Below are 10356 nucleotides of genomic sequence, written 5' to 3' on the forward strand. Positions count from 1 at the left end.
TCAGTAGGATATTAAATGCTAAAGGTTTAATTTTCCCAAGCTAGTTACTTGGGTATAAAAACTAGATGTAGGCAGACTAGCATCTGCCTATTAAATTATCTCATTCTTGATAAATGCAGACACACACAGAGACAGATTTTTACATTTTTTGAATGATTACGAGTTATAATTCATCTAAGATACAATGTGTGTTCAGAAAGCTAAGTTCAACTACATAGAAGTTCCCTCCCTACAAACTTGCACAAATACATGTATAAATGAATGCACGTGTTTTATAAATGCACATGCATGCACACAATGTCTATATGTGAGTTTCATAACATTCAGCCAAAAGTTTCTCAACAGTGGCAGTGGGAGCTGCTTAAGTCCTGCATTTGACTTTAAAGATCTTAAATGTGTAGTAAAATACACACTTATGAAAGAGAGAGTTCCCATCTGTTGGCTCAAGATGTACAGACAGAACTTGGTCGTCATCTCTGGCTATAACAGACAATGAATACAATAGCATTTTATAAGCAAGGGTGTCGTATGCTGTTCAGGCATGTAAATGCTTTATCAGCATGTTGCAGAGCCATGATGTTATTCCAAATGAACCTAAGCTACTTGCAGTGACTGCACGTTAACCTCTTGCACGGGTTTTCTTTTTTGCTTCTTTTAGCTTGCCTGGGACAGGATGCTGCCAGGTCCATGTGTCTGCAGTTTGGGCATCTGCACCTGCATCTCATCATGGGTACAGCTACATGTTTTGGGAGGAGGTTCCTTGGTAGGGATAGAAATGGGTAAGAGTTTGCAGCATCTCTTTGCTTTCAAGGAAGTTACGGTGTTATGACCTATAATGCACTCCAAGTCATAGACACTAGTGGTCACCTTTGCTGTGACTTCTGCCATTCTCTTAAAATGAAAAAAAAATAGGAACAAAGGGAAAACTTCTAAGGAGAAGGTGGAATGTTAATTGCACCTGGAGGTGACAGTGCACAGCAAGAAATTGCTGCTTTGCTGTTGTACCTCTGATGGCAGTACCCTAAGACTGCAGCACAGCAAAAGCTCAGCTCCAAAGGATGATGGTGTTTCTCAAAATCATCATGACCCCTGTGAGTCCTCCTGAACAGGAGGGAAAACACAAACACAGAACTGAAGTTAGACTAAATTGTTCACTGTCTCACCCATGCTGCCAACAAATTCCCTTCTCCCATTTCTCCCTGAATCTTTTTGGCTCTCTCCAGCCACGTGGCTGCAGTGAGTCCAGGACACTGTGCTGCCTCTGCACACAGAAACTCCCCTAATGGAAGCGCTGTCACCAGGCAAAATCTGGCACAATGTGTTTTCTGCCTTAATTTACTTAAAAGTGCTGCTAAGACTGAAATTCCCAGCTTCAGCTGATGTGCATTAGGCTACTCAATCTGCAGGTCAGCAGTGGGAAGAAGGCAGCAAAACTATTCAGGCTGGCTGAGAAACCACTGCTGCCAGGCACATCAATAGGAGCTGCAAGGGTCACCTCCGAAAAGCAGGTGGCCCTAAGGGAAACTCCTAAGAGCAGCTGAAGAACCCCATTCCCTAGGAAACTGTGCCTAACAGTGTTTTAGTATAAAAAGATATCCCTAAACTTACTTTAACTGGAAGCAGCAGAGGCTACTTTGCCAAACCCATACCTTTCTGAGCAAGCCATGGAGAAGAAGAGGAAATATTTCGGGACATTTCTTTTGAGCATTTTCAATCTGCTTTCCACACACCCCCACCACTGCTCCTGCAAGCACTGAGGCTTTTATTTAATTTATTGCAATTTACCAAAGGAAATCAAGCTCTCCCGCTGACATCTTTATAGCTGAAATCTTCTCTCTGTGCTGTCTTGGTTGCAGAGCCGGGCACAGGCTGAATGAGAGAAGCTGGGAACTTGTTATGTAAAATCTACAGCAAGTGAGCTTTTCTAGTGCTATTATGCCCTGATGCCTTATTTTGGCGCAGTAACAAAACCACTGAGATTGGACTGTTATAGGGTTTCCCAGGCTTTTTTTAATTTTCTTTTTTTTTTGGCCTCATCACAAAACCCAAAGTGAATCAATGCTGTGCCCAAACTTCTGAAATGGCCTGGGACTTTCAGTATCTCCTACACACAAAGAAACAGTGGGGAAATATGTGTATTTCATTTATTCATTATTTAATCAGGACAGTCTCGTGTCTAAAAATTCCTTGCTCTGGATCACATTAGAAATCTCTGACACATTTTTCTAATTGTTTGATATTTGGGCTACACTATGATCCCTATTGCTTTACATTCACTTTGTTTTCTGTACATAGCTTAAATTCTGCATTTTTCCAATAAATTACACTTACCTGTAACTCAGGTGATTATTTTGTCCTCCAAGACTCATTCTTTGTTCCATTTCAGCATCCTTATTTGAGTAAAAAATAAAATTTTAAAATAATAAATAAGTGAGTAGATAAATAATGGGGAATGGAAAGGGGAAGGCTACTAGGATGGCTACTAGGACTTTACATGCAATTTATACCTCTTCACAGTTTTGGAAAACTGGAAATATCTACTACTTCTCAGGTAGCCTATCAGCTCTTTGAGACAATGCAGTTGTATCAAGATGCCCTTTTAAGGATGAATTACGAGTTTCTGAAACTGGACAGCAAAAATTATGAGGCTGCATGGAAATGCCTTCTGTGCCTTTGATACCGAAAAAGTTTACAAGTCAAAAATCAGTTTCTAAGAGCCCATTCTGCAGACTCCACCCTGCAACACCAAGGACCAGGCTGGGTGGTTTTCTGCTCCCTCTCACACCCCAAGGACTGACCACGCTGCAGCGGAAGCCTCACCGATAACAGTGCTGGTGAGGCGTGTAGCTGAAAAGAATCCCTTTCACTGGCGTGTTGGTTCTGCCGCACTGCTGGTAATACAAACGTGCTCATGTCAGTCAAGAGTGCAGGGTGAAACTGAAAATCAGAAGGATACTGTAGATGTTTCCTTTATACAAAAAGGGACATGGGAATCCACAAAGCCCTCAAAAATTTCCCTTTCTCTGCAGGTGTTCTTATAAAGGTAGATCCATTTTTAACAGGGATCAGACTTTTTGGCCTGTATCCTTGAAGAGGTATCATTAGCCATATTTACCTCCTCTTTAAACACTAATTTAATGCTATACCGATCTTCACAAAAATAATTATCTCCACAAAACTCACAAAATCCACTGTAAACAGCAACTTTTAGCAGTTAGATAGTAGGGCTATCTACCATCTATCCAAATCATGGATGCAGGAAAAGAGAAGACTGAGGAGTGCAAAGAGGTAAGTCAGGAAGAGTGGTCTCAGATTAGTTGCTCTGTATTAATAAGATAAGTCTGCAAACAAGTAAAAAATGTATTTATTATGCCCAAAGTCTACTTGAATAAATGTCCTTTAGTGTTCTTTTTAATTATTCACACATCTCACAGCCTTTTTTTCCCTCAGTTGGCTTTGCGAATGAACAGGTTGCCAATCTATGAGTGGCCATAGGAGGCAGTTGTGAAGGTCAGATTAGAAAATGTTGCTTAGAAAGAAACATGAAATGTGTATGTAACATAAAGGAGAAGAGCCCTCTGGCCCTGTGCTTGTTTATATCCAGTCTTTGCAGATTGCATCCACCACCCACCCTCCACTCATGTGGGGTGCAATATGTGTGAATACTGGACTAGAGCTATGGGGCCTCAAAAGATGGCTTTCCATGGCTGCATGTGTTCCCAGAGCACATTCACTGGAGTTGAAGACAAAACATTGTTAACTGATCAGTTCTCATATGTTCACCAACCAACCGTTCACCCATCCATGCAGTGGCTATAAGCTGGTATCAGTAAAGCTGAAGATGGCAGCAAGAAGTGTTCCTTTGTATTAATCTCTATCATCTTTGTTGAGAACCGAGCGAACACAAAAATCTCCAAAGCAGTACAGCTTCTGTCATAAAAGAGATTGAAAACTTTTCTCCTAGTCCAGTAAAAATGTGGCATCTGTATCACAAGTTATTGAGCTTCAACTAGTTTTTTTCACCTGTAAACACAGAAAACTCTCAGAAATCAAACTGATGTTCTACAAAAGATTTAAAGAAAAACATGCTGTCGGACTTTCTTTAGAAGCTTATAGACAAAAGAGCTTGAACTTGTAAATATTCACAGTCAGACCCTGCTTTTCAGTAGGTTAAATGAAAGATCAACCTTTGCATAGAAAAAGAGTTCAATGTCTTCACTTCTGTTGCCTCAAGTTTTAGTTTTTAGAAGGTATTAATGTTGAAAAGGAAGGAAACCCTGCAAGATACATAGTGTTGAGAAGACAGTTACTATTGTAATCTACAAAGGTAGCCCAAATGATCTGAAGCAAAACTGTCTTTCTCAGGACATGCTGCATAAGCCCATTCATGGCACACATTTCCACTTGGTGTATAAATTCTATGGTTATGAAGCTATATCTGTGTTATGTATATTATCACTATATTACATACAGCAGATGGCTCGGACAAAGAACAAATTCCTAGCATTGGGCCACGTGTCAAATATACTATGCTACTGAGCCTCAGCGTTGCAAAAAACCCAACAAACCCCCAAAACCCCAAAACAAACTAACAACAACACAGGACAGATTTAATTTTTAAAATTATATATTAGCTGACAGAGGTATGGCCCCAGAGCAATGTGTTTAACTGTTTCTAGAGGCTCTACCACAATATTGATATTTGTTTAAGGCATTACCATCGTACATTGGCCATGGAGCGGTAAGGGAATTCAGACCTGGTTGACAGATCTCTGGAAGTAGTTAATGGAGTAGTAATGGCAGCATTTGGCAGGGATCTGAAGGCTGTGAGGTCTCCTGTGCTTCAAGGTTTTCCTCAGTGAGTAAATCTGGAAGTAAATATAGAACCACTGACAGTATAGTTTGAACATGACCTAAATTAGTAGGTTGAGGAAAGGATAGCCAAACACAGCAGACTGGATTGTTCTCTAGTGTGATCACTGACAGGCAGAATGTCTGCAAATCTTCATGTCTCAGAGTGAAACAAAATTTATCTATGGAATGAGGGCTATATCTAGAGAAGGTCTGAGGAGTTACTGTGGAGAAGCGAGGAGGAATGCTTTCTCAATGCAATGCTGTGGTAACAACGGCTAATTCAATTCCTAGGTGTGCTACAAGAAATGCTTTTACATCAGAATATGCCTGCTGGGAGTCCAATATTAAAAATGCATTTTAAAAAGCATGTTGAAAAAAGTAGTGAAGGCACAAACAAGAGCTGAAAGAAAAAGATTAGAGAAATTTCTTTAGAGTGAGAGACTTTGAGAGCTCAGTCTGCTTAGCTTATCAAAAGGATGATGAAGAGATGACTTGCTCACATTATGTAAGTATCCTCATGGGAAGACAGTAGAAGTACAAGAGGCTTTTTAATCTGGAAGAGAACAGCATAATAAGAACCACTATAAGGCAGATGAATTCATACAAACTCAGTTTAGAGACTAAGACCATTTTTGGTGAAGAAAATTGTTAGTCTTGGGAATAAACTACCAAAGGAATGGGTGGATTTTCTATCCCATGAGTTTTCGAATAAAGCAAGGATGCTTTTTGTAAAATATATGTAACCACATATAAGTTACTGAATTCATTAAATGTGTCATGAGGTAAAGCATAATTGTCTACAATAGATAAAGTTAACTAGGAAATCTTATGTGGCCTTACAGTCTTAAACTCCATGATTCTTTGACTGAGCTTTGTTCCTGTAGGAAACTGAAGCAGTGGTGAGGAAAGAGGCTGAGGAGCTTAGAAACAGCAGTAGAACCGTAAGGGAGAGCAACTCAAATCAGTCAGGAAAGCATGGCTGGATGTTAAAGAGCATACAACAGTGGAATGCACAAGGTGGAGAGCTACATTTTCTGTGGCTGTCAAAATCTGTGAGTGCATAACTGAACTTCTGTGTCTCATCTAGAAAAGTTAGACAAGTCTCTTTAGCTAAGCTAGCTAAGGCTACACAGCCATCAGCACACAGACCACCAGTGTGTTGGACTGTTTTTCCTCCTGCACCCTGCCCTGTGCTGCTGCATGGCATTGCTCTTCCCCACCTTCAGTTGACCTGGGATATCCACCATGAGTGTCTGGGGCTGCTTTTCTGCCCCTCTCCTCCCGTTCTTCAAATCCTGGTTGTCCCTGCCACCAAGGCAGCTTTTTGCAATAGAAGTTGCTGCAGTTTGTGGCAGGAGGGGAGAAAAAGGACCTTTTTTCCCCCCATATTACCAGCAAAGGGCCTGTTCTTACCATGTTGAAATTAAACTACTTCTAAAGATGAAAAGCCTCCAGCTGGTTCCTGTACTACCTAGATCTTAATTTTACTTTTCCAACTGTAATTACTGCCTATTGACATGGCAGGAGAGAGCAAAGAAAAAGCAGTCAATCCAAATTGTCCATGAGGGAGTAATAGAGCAGGGCTAAGGAAGCTCAGCAGTCATCCAAGTGCACAGCTTCTTGTGAAACCTTTCTGAAAAGCCTGAATGAATTCCCCAAATGAATGGCCATTTTGTCCCTTTCAGTTCTCCTTCTCTAGCAGGGAACTCAGTGTGCAGCTTGTGGACAGACAGATTCCACAATAAATAGAGAAGGAGAGTAAAACTAAACCCACTGGAGCTTGGCCAGCAGCAATGTCAAATCTCTTGACTGATTTCCCAGGGAATTCTTGCTCTAAATGTCAGGAGAACATAGCCCTGCAGCCAGATCTGGACCAGGCTGATACCAAGGCGTGACAAAATGAATGACCTAAGTAACAAGATTACACCGCAGGAAAACTAAAACTTCAGAAATGTGCAAAGATCACATTTCAGTAAGCGGTGTTTTATGTAAGATCCTTTTAGTAGACAAAGCTTAACCTAAACTCATAAAACATAAATTGGTGAGGGGAGGGGGATTTATTAGTGGCCACAGAATGAAACTTTCAAGCAGTCAGAAACAAAAGTCTGAGAGTTTCTGCAAGCGTCCATGGTTTCTGAAAGGCTTACAGCCTGCTTTCAGATGCCTTTGGAGCCAAGGAAGGTCAAAGGAATTTAGTCTCCTAGGAGTCTGCGCAACTTTCAGAACAGCAGCTAAGTCCTTCCTTCACTCAGGCACTCCTGAAAATCCTCCTGGAGCCTCTCCTGCTGTGGTTACCTGCAGCCCTCCCTGGCCACTCATGCTCACCGGGCTGAATTTGGGATTTCTGATCTTCCATCGACTGTAGCTGAAATTGGCTATTGGGTTCAAGATCTGTTGGAAAGGGCAGGAACACCTGGAGAAAGAGAGGGATACAGAGAGAGCACAGGCATGTAAGCCTCACTTCTTTTGGAAACTGAGAGCCTGAAGTGGTGCTAAGAAAGGAGGCAGGTGAGCTGAGGAGCTCAACATCAGCAACGTAAGGGAGTACAGTCTAGATCCTCTGCGTTCAAGTGGAAAAGGACTACTGAGAAAGCACACAATGCATCTAAATTATGTTTCCTTTTTTTGGATTTTGGTCTTTCTTTTCTCTGCTTCGGTCTTATCTGACAAACCCCTTGAGGCAGATCTGACAGAGTTGCCCAGGATGGATGGACATCCACGAGACTCACCATAGGAGCAAAGGGACTCTTCTCACACTGTTAATTCAGTGAGGTGACACAATCTAGCGCTGGAAGTTTTTCGGCCCCTCTCTCTCCCCCTCATATTGTTTTAGCTGGAATTAGCTGTTCGCACATTCCTCTCCTTCTTTGGCAGTGTGCCCTCTCCTCCATAGCCGACCAAACCGAAAGCCCAGATCCAGCACGCTTCAGCTGTCTGGGAAGTCCTTGTTCAGAACGGGGATGTGTCTTACGTGTTGCAGCATCTTCTCACCATGGCTTATGTTTCTATGGAGATCTTTAATTCATGGTGCCCTAAAAATGACTGTAGAAACTCAGATTTAATGTTCAGTGAAGGAGAAGTAGAGGCACGGTGAGATTCCACTGCACATTTTCCTCCCCTCAGACGTAGACGGAGCATTAACAGAATTTTTAAATTTTTCATATATATTCTAGGTTATTTCCTTAACAGTCTTGAGCACAGCAGCAGAAAGGATATTTCATCCTTGGGCAGAGGTCCAAAATGAGTTAACCCAGCTTTTATAAAGATGAAAATACATAAGCAAAATAGAAAGGAACCTATGTGGTCCCAACTCAAATTTATCCCTGGACAAACTGGGGCAGCTTCGCTCTGTGTTTCAGTGCCATCTCAAGGGCTGTCTCCCTTGCCTTCTGTGCTTTCAACAAAACGTAGTCTGTGTGTTTGATCAGAGCTGGCACAGTGCGGTTAGCTCCAGGTTTGTGCCCGAAGCATTGCCTTTCTCTGTTTATGTGGCCTCAACCTTTGTCTAATCCTCCAGAAGATCTATCACAATAAGAATGGTAGCAGTGACAGAAACTATTAATGTCCTGACTTCTCCATGTGGCAGGGATTTGCGCTGCAGATCAGAAAAATCAGATATATGCTATCTGCAAGAAAAGGAAAAACAATTATTGGTTTTGCTAAGTGAATTTTGTTTGCAAACAAATAAATGGGCTGCAGGAGTTGGGTCTGCAAGGTGCCAAAGAACAAGTGGGTTGTCAGGGCAAAGCTGTGAAAACAGCCTCAGACCTGATTTGAAACAGCCAACTCTAAAACTAGGAAAAAAAATGAGTTGTGCACATGTGCCTTTTGTAGCTTTTGGAACAACAGAGAAAAGAATTTGTCTGACAGAAATAGCCCTGGCATAAAAGACTGAAATAATCAGGTAATGACTTCATCAAATGCAGGTGAGAAAAGATGGGGCACATTCAAGTCACATCAAGGGAATCCACAGGTGTTTGAAATAGAGCACTAAAAAGGAGCTTTTTATTCCTGGCAGAGGGGCAAAAGGGACTAGACATATATATATATATGTCTATCTTATCCAGGGGAATATCCTAACTGGAATCCTCTCAGTGTGAGAGACTTTTACTGCAGCTTTGACACAAGAAGTTGGTCTGTAAGTATATAAGGCTTTGTGTCAATAAGTCATATTAGGGCTTTAAGTTTCTGGAATCCCTGTAGCAGGTTGTGGAGGGCATAGATTGAAAAACTGAATACACCAAATGAAAGAGTAGAGCTGTGTAGTGATGACTGCACCCCTTCTTGACTAAGCTCAAGAAATAAGCAAATGAAGCAAAGCTTGAAAACAAGGAAGGCAAGCATCTAGCCAGCTTTTTTTCTTTTGCCATTAAATTGTTAATGTCTCATGGTACGCTTTATGACACAGCTTTAGGGGAAGTGCAGGCAAATGTGAGAGAAACAGCTACATTTGTACTTTATGGTCACCTTGCATTTACCATAAACTCTGATCAGGAAGTATTTGTTCTGCAGGCATGAGTTTCTTTTATTGCTCTGTGTCCAAGGCATCCTGAATTGATAATGTTATACTTGCTTTTCATTGATGTAAATTATTACCCACAATCTCCTAGCAGAAGCTAAGAGAGGGCTTTCTGTCTATAGTTTCCATGCCCAAAGTAGCTCTTTATTTCTTGCACTTCATTCTAATGGTCAGAAGGATTACCTGGTATGGTGGGTCTAGTACAGGCTGGCTGATCACCATGTCAGACTTGGATTCTGTTGCTGTATGGACACAGGGCAGTAGATGTAGTTTCTCTCTGCATGCTATTTTAACCTCATTTAACACTGTAATATGTCCCTTTAAAATGTCTTGTATGTAACTTATGCACATATTCTTTTACTGCATGCAAAGGTCTAAACCACTGGAGGAAAAAAAAATCTAGATACTTCGTTCCATTTTCAGCTCTATCCTCTTCAAGTGAGAGTTTCTAAGCATTTGCTAAAGAAGGAATTGTGCCTGGAAACTTAGGTGACTGTTGTTCTCTTATGTGAAAGGATGAGGGCTTTTTTATCGAATTGTTTTCATGCTTTAGGCTCACTGGGCTCTTTTCAAGGTGAGAACCATCTGAATTTTCTCAATACCATCACTGTCTAATCTCGGTGGCTTCCATTGGCTTTCCACACTAGGCAAAACTTTTTTGAATTTAGAAATTTCCAACAAAATAAACACTTTACCTCCTCTGTAACCAGTAATTGTACTAGAGTTTACTAGTTAGCTCTGTTACAATTGAGTTTTAATAGGCATTTTATTAATAGATAAAGCTCCCTGGCTGCAGAGTTGCACAGACTTTTTTTCACTCCGCAGCAGAAAAGCAACTGAGAAACCTTCGAGTCCTCAACGCCATGCAGCCCCTGCTGCATGAAGCACGGGGGGCTCACTTCGGCTCTGGCTGCTGCTTTTAACAACCAGCCGGGATCCCCCTGAATTAATCTGCATATTCACATGATCGCAAATTAGCCGCG

The sequence above is a fragment of the Mesitornis unicolor genome, unplaced genomic scaffold, assembly GCF_000695765.1.
Source record: "Mesitornis unicolor isolate BGI_N332 unplaced genomic scaffold, ASM69576v1 scaffold23708, whole genome shotgun sequence".
Classification (NCBI taxonomy): Eukaryota; Metazoa; Chordata; class Aves; order Mesitornithiformes; family Mesitornithidae; genus Mesitornis; species Mesitornis unicolor.